Source organism: Ursus arctos, unplaced genomic scaffold (assembly GCF_023065955.2).
Source record: "Ursus arctos isolate Adak ecotype North America unplaced genomic scaffold, UrsArc2.0 scaffold_25, whole genome shotgun sequence".
Classification (NCBI taxonomy): Eukaryota; Metazoa; Chordata; class Mammalia; order Carnivora; family Ursidae; genus Ursus; species Ursus arctos.
This window is the reverse complement of record NW_026622930.1, coordinates 41,414,052-41,427,073: the sequence shown is the minus strand read 5'-3', so window position 1 is coordinate 41,427,073 and position 13,022 is coordinate 41,414,052. Positions and strand designations below refer to the sequence as shown.

The window sequence follows — 13,022 nt, the reverse complement described above, 5'->3', positions numbered from 1 at the left end:
ATGCTGCTATAACAGAATACCATAGACTGGGCAACTTAAAGACAACAGAAACTTGCTTCTCACTGTTCTGGAAGCTGGGAAGTCCAATATCAAGGCACCAGCAGATGTGGTGTTTGGTGAGGACCCACACCCTAGTTTATAGACAACTGTCTTCTCACTGTATCCTCACTTGGCAAAAGGTTGCAGGGAGTTCTCTCAAGTCTCTTTTATAAAGGCACTAATCCCATTCATGAGGGCTCCTTCCTCATGATCCAGTCACCTCCCAAAGGACCCACCTCCTAATACTGTCATTTTGGGGAATGGGGGAAATAAGCTTTCAGTCTATGACAGCAGGTATCAAAGAGAAAAGTCAAATCAAGCTCCATTATAATTTGACTCTGAGAAATCTCAGCTCAAACTACACATGGAGAAGGCTGACCTTGCACCAAAGATCTAATTTCCAAAGATCTAACATTGAAGCTCAGAGTAGGCTTAGGACACTTGACTAAAGTCCACTGGTTTGGGGTCTAATCTTGTGCAATCTGTGGATAAGTCTTCAAACCTCACAGGACTTTAGCTTCCCCTTTTGTAAGATGGGACAAGAGTTCCTACCTTGTTTAACTCATAGGTAAGAATCAAATAAAATAGCATTTTAGAATATAGAGCCTAAATAATGGTCTTGATGCTGGTGCATGGACCATGCTATAGAGCTGACCTGCAGAGAACTGTATCCTTCAGGATTCAACCCAAGAAGCAGAACCAGTAGGAACTTGTTCCAAGGGATTGGCCTTGTACAGTGTGGGACTGGCTAAACAGTCTCTGTAAGGCTGTTGTCTCCACATGTGATATGGAGCTTGACATGCACAGGACAGGCAGTCAGGAAGAGAAGATAGCTGTAAAGTATAGGATATCAAGGGTAGGCTAGAAGCCAGAGGCACAAGCTGAAATCCCTCAAGAGTAGATAAATCCTATACCTGACCTTGGTGCTGGACAGAAGCTGGACACTTCTGAGAGCTAACGAAACACACACTTGGCCCGGGAGTCAGAGAAACTGAAGCGGGGTCCAGGGGAAGTAGAGCAGTTGCAGGCCAGACCCAGTTGCTGTTCAACACCAATCATCAAGTGACTCAGCAGAAGAGCAACAGCATACATGAGCTACAAGATGGCTGCTGCTTCCTGGCAGTCCTCCAAATCCCCCAAGAATTTTCCCTGTGGTTCCTTTGTGACCAGAAACATACAAGAAAGTGAATTCTTGGAAATGTAGTCCAGCCTAGCCAAGTCGACATGCTAAAAAACCATCACAAATCCCTTGATTATGATTGGGAACTTGACATAGCAATTTTTACATTCTTATCCATACAAATATCACTGTGCTCTAAAGCTCTGGTACTGCAGTGGCTAAGAGCGAGAACTTGAGAGACTTCCTTGACACAAGTTCAAATCCAAGGTCTACCATATTCTTGTCTTGGGATGTGAAGCAACACATTATTTAACTCTTGGTGCCTCAGTTTCTTCATCTGTAAAATTAGGATTATAAAACCTGCCTCCTCAGTCTGATCAAAGATTAAGAGAGGTGATGCACGTGAAATGCTAGAATAGTGCCTATTATGTCGGCAGTGCTTAGTAAGTGGTAACAGTTACTCTAATGACGCTCACTATTGGTTCGTCAGAGCCGACTACGTTAGAATCAAATGCCTGGATATATTCTCTGAGATCTACCTCCACTCAGCCAAGGTGCATGCTTAAGGGACGTGCAAAAGAAGTGTTTAAAGGACATTCTTGAGGCAAATAAGAATGGAACCAATTTGTACTTCAAATCTTAGAGGCTATTTTTATATTTTCCCAGCTGCCAGAGATATTTGCTGAGAGGACATTGGTATTTTGAAGCATTATGCTTCCAAGTTAACTCACATAGTGTGTTTATCAGAAAAAGCATTTAGTGGGCAAGCTGTATTATGTGAGACAATATAAGTTAAGAAACAGAGTTACAAGTATGGACTCAAAACTGCCTGGGTTCAAATCCTGGCTCCATCATTTACTTTGCTTAGGCAAGTCATGCAAACCCTATCTCACGTTCTACATCTGGAGGAGGCAAATAGTGTTAGCACCCACGAGCTAGCAGTTACTGCGAGAATTGATGACTTCTATAAAATGTCTGGAATAGTATGCAGGGTTATCATCAGGGAAACGCTTGTCATCATCATCGTTGTCGTCACCATCATTGTCATCATCCACAGACTTCATCTCCTTTCAGTCGGGAGTCAGAATCTGTTCATTCAGATCTCCCGCACCTGACAGGAAGCACAGAAGGAAGTGAAGAAAACTTGCCTCGCACCCAAAGACCAGCACTCAACTCTAACACCTGTGTTCCTACTTACTGTGATCTACCTGCTCCTTTTGCCTAGACAAAAGGGCTTGATTCTTTACCTGCCCAGACCTGGAGAATCAATTAGGTCTTCATTTTTAGCTGGATTTCAAGACTTTCTTCCTGGACAGCCGTAGCCGGCTCCCACTCATACTCCAGAGAAAGAGCCCATTAGAAAAGACTTCCACGACACCCTTGTGCCTAAAGAGAACTCGTGAAATAGTTTTCTATAACTTGTCTTAACAAGTTAAAATAATGGACTATTTCATGATCTCATTGTCCTAAAGAGAATGCAGTCTTTCAGGTCTTTGCTCACCCATTGGAAAGCATCAGATGATTGAAAACTGAGCCCTGCTGCTCTATAAAGACCATAGCTTTTCTCAATGTTTGCTTTTCCACACTTGCACCTGCACTTCACCATAATAATAAAGCCTAAAGACACTTAAATAGAGATGTGTCTAATTCAGAACACAGACGCTTAAGGAAAGATTTCTGTTTTTAAAAGAGCTTCTTATAAATGATTTAGCAAATTTGAGCATATAACCTGTCCAAAGTCCTAGCACACTTTGCTTCAAGCAGCCAATTTTGCAGGCAAAGCTGTGGTTTTCTTGTTCCTTCTGTGAGCTGTGGCTGCCATTTCCTCATGGCCCAGCCCTCAGTGATGCACGAACCAGGGATGGGATGTATTTCTCATTTGTGCATAAAAGTGGTTTCCTTGAATTATGAGCCCCAAAGTTCCAAGATGCTTACGGTCTGGGTGGCCACACAGGTATAAGTGCATAAAAGTCTGTTCTTAGCATGGCTCAAGGAGTGGACGTATTCACTTCAAACAACTGGTCTCTCTGGGACCGTGCTACCCAGCACTCCATCAGGGAGAGGAATATTTGTGGTCATAATGTGCTACAGCAATGGTACAAGGAGACACACACCAGAAGTTAGAAAACCATAGAGCTAAATAAATCCAGCTCTTTATAGGATAGGATCCTTTAGCTCCCCTCCCCGCCACCCTCCTCTGAAACATTTCAGCCTCTTGGAATTCGACAGAAATGCCAAAAGAGAGGTTGTGTCTATGAACCCAACCATAAGCCCAACAGTAGCAGAAGTTAAAATCTGGACTTTTAGAAAGAATTTTTAAAAATAAAGTTATAAAGGTTTTTTTGGAAAAGGGCCTCTGAACTTTTATTCCTTGCACAAAATAAAGATTCCTTAGAGGTGAAAAGTCTCATCCTTTTCAGACTTGGAGAAGGAAGACTCCCACTGGCTATGCAGGGTTGCTGGAGTGTATCCCTCAGAACCTGCGTCTGGAGGACAGCAAGTCAGCACAGCCCATAGTGGTCTGCAGGCTTCCTCCAGAGACTGACCACCACTACCACCAGATGAGTCACCTCTGCTCTACTGTAACAGAGAAAAGGAATGAAGAGGAATTTGGCCCCTGGAATTAATGCAAATTCTCCAAATTCAGGAGATCCATTTTCTCTTTTGAGCAAGTCTTGGGCCCTGAGAAACTTGTTCTTCTAAAAATCAAGGGGACCCTTAAAAAGTTATAACTATTTTCCTGGCAAAGTTAACTCCAATTGAAAGTACCCGGTTTCCTATAACAGTATGTTACACTCCTCTTTCCTCCTATGTACCTAGGAATATAATCATCCTTGATTATAAAGCACATATTTGCCTATTAAAACAAAACTGCCAAGCTGAGCAATATCATGATAAGTCATTATGAAGGCATGAATTTGACTCTGCTTGTTATATGTACACTTGAACTAAAATTGTCTACAGATGTATTTTTGACTGTAGAATAGATACACCCCTAAAGAGTTGCCAGGAAATCTTTGAAAATAGAAATGTATCTTCTGAGTGCTGGGGAAGTTCATTATTTCCAAGAGCCCTGAGATGAATTATTTAGTAGAGAAACAATGTGTATTTAAGGAGGTCCTAATGGGTGAAGGATATGAAAGAAATATAAGACATGATCTTTGCCCTCAATCAAATTCCAACTCAAGGAATTGTTTCAAGAACTTAGATTTTTATTCATTGAATTTTCTTAATATGAGGCCATCTGTGCAATATATAGCATCCAAGAAGTCCCAATCTCACCTTATGCCAGGGAAGTAGCCTGTGATAAGGCCCTAGTGTCAGCTAATGTTCCGTTCTCATAGCTGGGACAGTCCTGAAGTTTGGATATCTTGGGCCATCCAATTTGCAAGGGTAATAGTCTAGGATTGAGCAGCTACTCATCCTCCCTCCACTACCTCCCCATCCCATAACTGTCCTTTGTTCACACATCGGCTGGACAAACACACACACACACACTACATACTCACACAGTTTTCATTGTCTTGGGAGTACTGAATGAGTTCAGGATCACCAGTCCATTCTCTAGGTGCTCATTGACTTCACTCTTCCTCCATCCCTCCCCCATCAGAGGAGAATCAGGGGCAAGATGGGAGCGTTCTCTGATCTCACCATGTAAGTAGCCTTAATCCACCTGTGTCTCGATCCTACCCTATCCTGAACAAAAGGGGAACAACCCTACCTCAGTGCAGCTAAGATTCATCACTCTATTGGTTCAGTTATAGACGAAAATATGCCACAATGGTTGAGAGGATCGTGAGGGTCTCCTGAACCTGGGTTAAGTGGCAAAAGACTATTGGTGGGTCAATGGCAGCAAGGGAACCCAGCTTTTGGAACCCAGGTAAATTGGAGCCCGTAGGTACCTCACTCTATGAACAGTTAAATGTTTCCAGGGCAACACTTGTAGCTCTTGATTTTTGTAGCATTTGGCCACGTCCTTCTCTACATGCCTTCCTGTCAGCTTCTGTGACACCACACTCTCCTGGTTTTTGTCTGTGCCTCTACTCATGACAACAGCAGCAACAGTGACAACAATAGTTGTTATAAATTATAACAATAGCTTACATTTGTTGAGTGCTTCCTCTGTACCAAACATAGCATTAAGTGTGTTCCCACGTGTTATCTCAAGTCCTAAGCCCTGACTTCTCATTTTATTCTCCCTCCTCATTTCCCCGATGGACTTAGAAAACATCTGTGAGCTAATCATTCCCAAGTTGCTATCTCTAGCCCAGACCTCTATTTTACATTCCAGACCCACTATCTAACTGCCTTGTTGGCAACTCTTCTTGAATATTTCTCAGGCATCTCAATGTGAACTTTTCATCTCTCCTCATACAGCAGCACTTCTGCAACGTTCCCCCAACTCAGGAAATGGCGCTATACCAACCAGAATATGAGGGTTATTCTGACACTTCCCATCCTTCAACTCTTATACCCAATCCATCACCAACCTTGTCGATACAATTGTCCCCGTGATGTAGACCAAATGTGCTACTTCCCCCCACCTTTTCTACAGCCACCTCTCTCACATGGACCAATGCCATCACCTCATAACCAGACTTCCTACTTCAATTCTTGCCCAATGACAACCTATTTGACACAAAGCAGTCAGAATAATCTTTTCAAAATAAAGTAGCTCATTCCTACTTAACAATGCTTCCTGTGGCTCACATGGCACTTAGGATAAAATTGAGAATCTTCATGTGGTCTCTGCCCGCTGCTGCAGCCTCACCTCTCACCATCTCCCTCTCCCTCACTCTGCTTCAGCCACCATTATTCATTTCCCCAAATACTCCAAGACCATCTCTACCTCAGAACTCCTTCACAGGTTGCTCTCTTTGCTGGCTTATATTGATCTCCCTTCCTAGACTATGTCCTTTATAAGTGTCCAGTAGCTCAGCACTGTATCCACAGAGCCAGCAAAATGCCTGGCATATAAGTGTTTGGTAAATATTTGCTGAAGATATAAATAAAAACACTCAACACATATCTTTTGAAGGTCTATTATGTGTCAAATATAGAGATACACGTGTAGATATCTTCACAGGTAAGATTCTGCACCCAATTCCAGTGGGTGGATTTATCCCTGAACACCAAGCAATTCTCTGACACCAGCTGGGTGTCCTGCAGTTCACCTCAATTCTTCAAGAGGAATTATTCTATTAATAGGTATAATTTGGTATGTTCCACGGAGAAGATGAGTTTGATGTCTTCCTAGGTCACCATCTTGGGCTGGAACCAAATCCAATTCAGCTCAATTCTGACACTATCAACCCAGAGATAGCATCAGATTGCATAGGTCAAGGGCTCAGTCCCACAAGAATGCCCCCACTTCAGATGCCAATCACAAGTCTGGGTTGTCACCTGTGCTCCTGACCCACTGGCCATAAGTTGTAGGTTCTAATAACCCCCTCTTTGAGTTTAATTAATTTGCCAGAGCAGCTCACAGAACTCAGAGAAACATTTTACTTACTAGATTGCTGGTTTATTATAAAAGGATATAATTCAGGAATAGCCAGATGGAAAAGATGCATAAGGCAAGGTATGGGGAAGGGGTGTGGACCTTAATCCCTGAATTTCCACATGCTCACTGACCTGGAAGCTCTCCAAACCCATCCTTTTGGGGATTTATGGAGGCTCCATTACGTAGTTGTGATTGATTAAATCACTGGCCATTGACAATTGAGTCAATTTCCAGCCCCTCTCCCTTCCCTGGAAGCCAGAGGGTGGGACTGAGAGTCCCAACCCTCTAAGCATATAGTTGGGTCCCCTGGCAACCATCCCCCATCCTTAGGTTACCTAGGACACCTTTGTCACTCTCATCATTTAGGAAATTCCAATGGTTTTAAGAGCTCTGTGCAAGGAATGGGGATGAAAACCAAATGTGTATTTCTTACTCTAAATCACAATATCACAATAGGTCAGCTTGCAATAATGGCAGCTGACTTCCCTAAGAGCATGCAACCAAGAGAGCAAAAGAGAAGAAGGCAGAAGAACCTAATCTCAAAAGTGTCACCCCATTACTTTTGCCATATCTATTTATCACAAGCAAATCATTAGATCCAACCCACACTCAAAGGAAGGGGATTAAACGAGGGCATAAATACCAGAAGCAGGGATCCCTGGGGACCATCTCAAAGGCTGCGGACCAGAATGCCTACTCCACGTCAATACATAAGACTCTGTCTTTTTGTCGTTAGACCCACGTAGTATTCTAAGGTAGAAATGAAACAATTGGCTCTTTGAACAATTCCTTATTGTTGGATACTTAGGATGTTTATCATTTCCCACTAATTTTGCAATAAACATCCTTGAACACATACATTTTCCCACTCTTCTATTTCTGAAGATTCATTCTCTAGAAATGAAACTGTGGGCCAAGGGATCTGTTATAATTTAATTATTCATGTATGTTGTCTATGTGCCTTCTGAAAATGTTGTCCCAATTTACCTCTCAACATTTCTGACTCGCCCTTTAAACACTACATAGTAAAAAGTTTTACTATTCCACTTTTCCACTACATCAGAATTATTGGGATGGTACCATCTTCTTCTCACATCTTCCCCAGTGTCCTTTCACTAACTACCCTGTCACATATTTGATGGTCTGAAGATGTGACCTTTATAACTGCATATTGTACTTAATTTCCCCACTTGGCACAGCTTTTCTCCTGCATCAGAGAGATGTTGGTGAAGGATGTATTCGCTAGGATTGACGAGGTTATGCTGCAGTAACAAACAGAACTGAAAGTCTAAACAGCTTACATACAAAAATTTATTTCTTGTTCACACAGTCCATTTTAGGTTTTGAAGACTCTCGCTCATAAATTCTCTTCCCATGGTGGTTCGGGTCACCTGCTTCTATCAGATTGCTCCACCAGATGCACGTGTGGGCTCCTTGGCTGAAGGAAGGGAAGGAAGGAGAGCTGAAGGGTTAAGTGAGAGCTTGTAACTCCCTCAGCCAGGAACTGACACACATCATTTCAGTCAAAGTGCATTGACCAGGATGAGTCATGCAGCCCCACCCGAGGGTTTTGGTGAACCTTCATTATTAATTAAATTTTTAACTTTACTAAATACTGAATAACTCATATCAATAGACATTTCATATTAATAAATTATAATAATTGGCATTAATAGATACATGATATGGATTGATATAGATACACAAATAGATACTAATAAACAATTTCTTTTATATCTATTAAGTTCTCTGTCACAAAACATAGGTAAATGCACTTTTATAGGTAACAAAGTCCTCTCTCAATGGGCCCAGATATTGTCAGCAAATCAGCAGCCTTGCCCTGACTTCGGTCTTCTTGGTAGAGTGGTATAAAAATATCAAAGTAAAACCGTAAACGTATAACCTTGCTGCGCTTCGTACGGACAGACACGTGCCACTCCACCCCACATGCTGAAATGGCCGTTGCCAGACGGTGTGTTTCTTAAGTGGACACAACTTGGCACTGGACTTTTCCGCCTCTCCTGTTTCTAATCATCCATTGCCTGGGCATGTCAGGGTCAGGCTTAAAGACTTGCTAGAACTGGATTCAAGATTTACGAGAACGAGATGTAACCAGGCCTCTCCCAGAGGTTTGGGAAGAACAGCTGGAGTCTGGCCCTCTGCATCATGACAAGGACTATTAAAAACTAAAGCAATGTGGGTTGTTTTTTTTTAAAGATGAGTATAGAAAAGCAAAAAGCGATCCAAAGGAATATGAAAGGGAACCTTCTAAGAGGCACCTTTAAAGCAAAAGAGTGTAACAGCTCTGGCTCTCTACCTCGCTCACATTGCAAACTCTTTGTAAACAAGAGGCAAAAATTATTAGGTTTGAGCTGCAGATTTTCCCCCTTGACCCATTCCTGAATGGCGTTGAATCATTCCCACTCAAAGCAGTGAGGGGCTGTTTTGTTCTCCAGGCCCCACCCTGTGCTGATGTAATGCGCCCGGCTGTGTTTCTCTGATGACTGCGCTTCGAGGGTCCTCGCCAGGAGGAGGGAAAGCTGCTGCCCTGCACTCCTGGAATGGAAGGGAGAGAGGAGGCCTCAGAGCACAGATGTCTGCCTTGTCGCTCCTCCTCTTAACCCCCAGTGACTGCCCCCTGCCCTCCCCATCCCCTCCAAGACCATCCATCCCTGAGAGTTCATAACTCACACTAGAGAGCTCTGATCTCTTGCGACTGGTTGCTGCAGCCACAGCTCCCCTCCTGCAGCAGGGACTGTCACGTCTCCAGCCCAGGCGTGTCTGCAGGCTCCCTGAGCCCGGCTTCTCCCCTGAAGGAAGAAGCAGCGGCTCTGGGGCCTGAAACACGCACCCCAGGATCTTCTTCCGGCCTTCCTCGTGGGAAACCCGTCGTCTTGTCCAAGGCACTGCTTTTACAAACTAATTGATTTACTTGTAATGTTGAATTTGTATTTGTGAACATGGCAGAAGACCAGGACTGAGAGCAAGTTTTAATAAAGTAAAAATAAAAGCATCCTATTTATTCAACTCCGCCACCACTGCCACCGCCCCACCCCATCCCCTCCACCCCCCCTCCAATTCTCCTCACTCCCTATTCACCTCTTTAATGCCTCTACTTTTCCTATTGGTTTTCACTATTTCCTGATATTTAAGACTTATTTTAATTTATAGAATTAAATACATGGGTTTTTTTTAACGTGGCAGTAATGTATAAATGTAAACATTTTGCATGCAATTTTTTTTTTACGATTTTATTCATTTATTTGACAGAGAGAGAGAGCAAGCATGAGCAAGGGGAGGGGCAAAGGGAGAGGGAGAAGCAGGCTCCTTGCTCAGCAGGAAGTCCGATGTGGGACTGGATCCCAGGACCCTGGGATCATGACCCAAGCCAAAGGCAGACGTTTAACGGATTGAGGCACCCAAGCTCCCCTGCATGCAATTTCTTAAACTCTCCAGGATACTGCATAAAAATTTTATAAACAAAGTCAATTTGTATTTCTTTACTTTTAAAGATTTTATTTCTTTGTTTGACAGAAAGAGAGCAAGAGAGGTAACACAAGCAGGGGGAGAGGGAGAAGCAGACTCCCCACTGAGCAGGGAGACCAATGTGGGGCTCGATCCCAGGACCCTGGGATCATGACCTGAGCCGAAAGCAACCGCTTAATGACTGAGCCATCCAGGTGCCTCCAAAGTTAGTTTTTAAAGTAATTTTATTGTCTTTCATATGAAAGCAACTTTAGTGAGAAACCTTTACTAAAGATGACATATTCCTAGTGGATTGGTGGGAAGGGCACACAATCCTTGACTGTAAAGAAAATTAAGTAAATCTACATTGATGCAAACCATTTATAAATTTAAATGTATCCTGATCTATTCAAAAATTTCAACTTAGTGTCTGTTTGATAGTTGATTTTTTTTGTATTTCCCTTGGAAAGGGGAGCAAAGAACGGGAGAAGCAGCACCTTTCTTTGAAGAAGGACAGTAGCTGTGTATATTATGCAAAACAAACCAAGAAAAACCTATTTTCTGGTTCTCTTTCATCATGAGGGGAGAGCATGTTAGTGAAGCGTCGAGAAGTCTGCAAAAATGATTAAAATTATAAAAGAGCACGGTTGATCTAAAACCATTTTTTTCAGTGGTGAGAATTTGGTCATGGAAACTTTAAATCTTGATAATAAATATTAGCTTAACAAAATGCTTCCTGAAAAATCCTCTAATATTTTTGGCTGAAAACGTTCTAACCTTACCAGCCCCCAGTATTAAAATGTACCTTATTACTAAAAAAGTGAAGGAAAAAAAAAGCTACTTGAATTTATTGGTCTAAGATTAAAGAAAATTTAGAAATGGAGTCCATCCTTTATAAAATTTTGCCTTAGGATCTTGCCTCCTCCTACCCCTTTGGGGACACCTCAATGGGTACGTTCTAGCCTGATGGCCTCCCCTGCAGGGCTCTGCGTCTGGCCGTTTCCAAGAACGTAAAGATCACTGTGGTACCCAGGGTTTGGTTAGCTTCAATATTTGGATGCTTCCGTACAGCGTGGCTAATGCCATCCGCAGAATCTGAAAGGTGAAAAAGTCAAGTTCTTCTCCAGGATGGGATTGTGAAGAAAACAGCAGAGCCACTCCAGGTGAGATAGTCCAACTCCAGGGTGACCAACTGCCCCACCCAGAGCCAATAACAGGATACTCGGCCACCCATGCTTTTCTGCTTCTATTCTGTTCCCCTTTTCTTTACTGCCCTCATTCCCTTCCTCTGACTTTGCTCCCCTGAGCCCTCTCTTTTCCCTCTCTTATTTTTTCTCCCTCCTTTCGTCCCTTATGCCTACAAGTGTCAGCCATTGGCAAGCCTTACCCGACGGGTGACCCCCAAATATGCACTTTCTGCCCCCTAAAGTAACAGGTTTCCCAAAGCTAAGTATCTTCATCCATCAAATATTTATCGAGGTTCTCCTACACGCCATGCCAGGTATTTGGTATGGAAAGATGATCCGGCCTTTAGAGCGCCTAGGTCTGGTTGGGGAGACAGTCACACACGAGTACAGATTATCAAATTCAGTGGGATAGGGAAAGGGGCAAAGATGGCACACCAGCCCAGGTTTGGTCAGGACAGAGAAGCGACTCTCTCTCTATAAAAGATTTAATATAAAATCAGGGGCCCACAGGCCTGCTAGAAGAGCTGGGAGAGCAGATACCAGGAAAGCTGCTCTTAAAGGTCAAAGATTGATGGTAAAGATGAAGCTGGGACGGGAATGTGATGAAGGAACCAGAGCTTTCCAGGAAGGCTGCAGAGGGGGAGCCTCCAGAGAAGTGCGTGAAGCCTGCGAAGCCATAAAGCAGGAGCTCGGGGAGACGTCTGAGAAGCTGCCACCCCTGACCCATGCCCCGCTGAGAACAGTGATCTCCACCTCACTTCCACCCCTAAATCTCACAGAACTTCCTCTCAGGGGCAAATTTCAATCTGGAGCTCTACAGGGGAAGTGATTCTAGTAAAGAGAGTTCCCAGCCTTAGACAAGAGTGGTGGTGGTGGTGGGGGGAGCCCAGTTGGCTACAGAAAATCCACCACAAGTAGGGAAAGGGTGCTGTGGGAGAAAGGCCACCCAACCCAGGTGAGAGTGGAAGAGGAAGGAGACTGAAAGGCCGGGTCTTAAAGAGTGAGTCAGCCAAGCCAAGGCGGGAAAGGAGGGCATGCGGGTGGACAGCACAGCATGAGCCTAACCGCGGAGGGGAGCTAAGCAAAGATGTGAAAGAAATGAATTCATGGTCATGGTAGCAATTTTCTCCGCCACTTTTTTGTTTTGAATCAAAAAAATAGAATGATTCTTTTTCTTTTTTTCTTTTAAACAGAGATCATCAAGAGAATCCAAGTATACTGGGGCGCCTGGGTGGCTTCGTCCGTGAAGCAACAGACTCTTGGTTTCGGCTCAGATCGTGATCTCAGGGTCATGAGATGGAGTCCCCTGTCGGCTCTGCGTTCAGCTTGGAGTCTGCTTGAGATTCTCTCTCCCTCTCCCTCTGCCCCTCCCTCCCTCACTCATGTTTGTGCTCTCTCTCTATCAAATAAATAAATAAAATCTTTTAAAAGAGAGAGAGAATCCGAGCATATATTAAATAAGACTCAGCAGGTGGCAAGAAAACAAAATGGTTGAGAGTGGGTGCTCTACAATCAAGCTGGGAACACAGCTCCATCACTTACTGGCTGTGTAATTTCAGGCAACTTCTCTGAACCTCTATTTTTTTTGTTTGCAAAATGCCAAAAACCATTATATCTCTCTTTGAGGTAATTGTGAGCAGTAATTGAGCTAGTCCATAAAAGCACTAAAAAATTTAGCCATTATTATTCTTATAGTTCTGACACCGCA

The 13,022-nt window shown here is 43.4% G+C and overlaps 1 long non-coding RNA gene and 1 pseudogene across 1 annotated transcript; both read right to left on the bottom strand.

The window, feature by feature from the left end:
* Positions 1 to 2,223, bottom strand: part of LOC113242315 (40S ribosomal protein S3a-like) — a 98,342-nt pseudogene extending 96,119 nt beyond the window's left edge.
* A 5,750-nt stretch (positions 2,224 to 7,973) lies between these two features.
* On the bottom strand, positions 7,974 to 9,543 carry LOC130544833 (uncharacterized). The gene is made up of 3 exons (XR_008961484.1): positions 9,354 to 9,543; positions 9,126 to 9,218; positions 7,974 to 8,100 (listed from the first exon to the last, which is right to left on the bottom strand). It is a non-coding gene; the product is annotated as an uncharacterized LOC130544833 (long non-coding RNA).
* Positions 9,544 to 13,022: the final 3,479 nt, after the last annotated feature.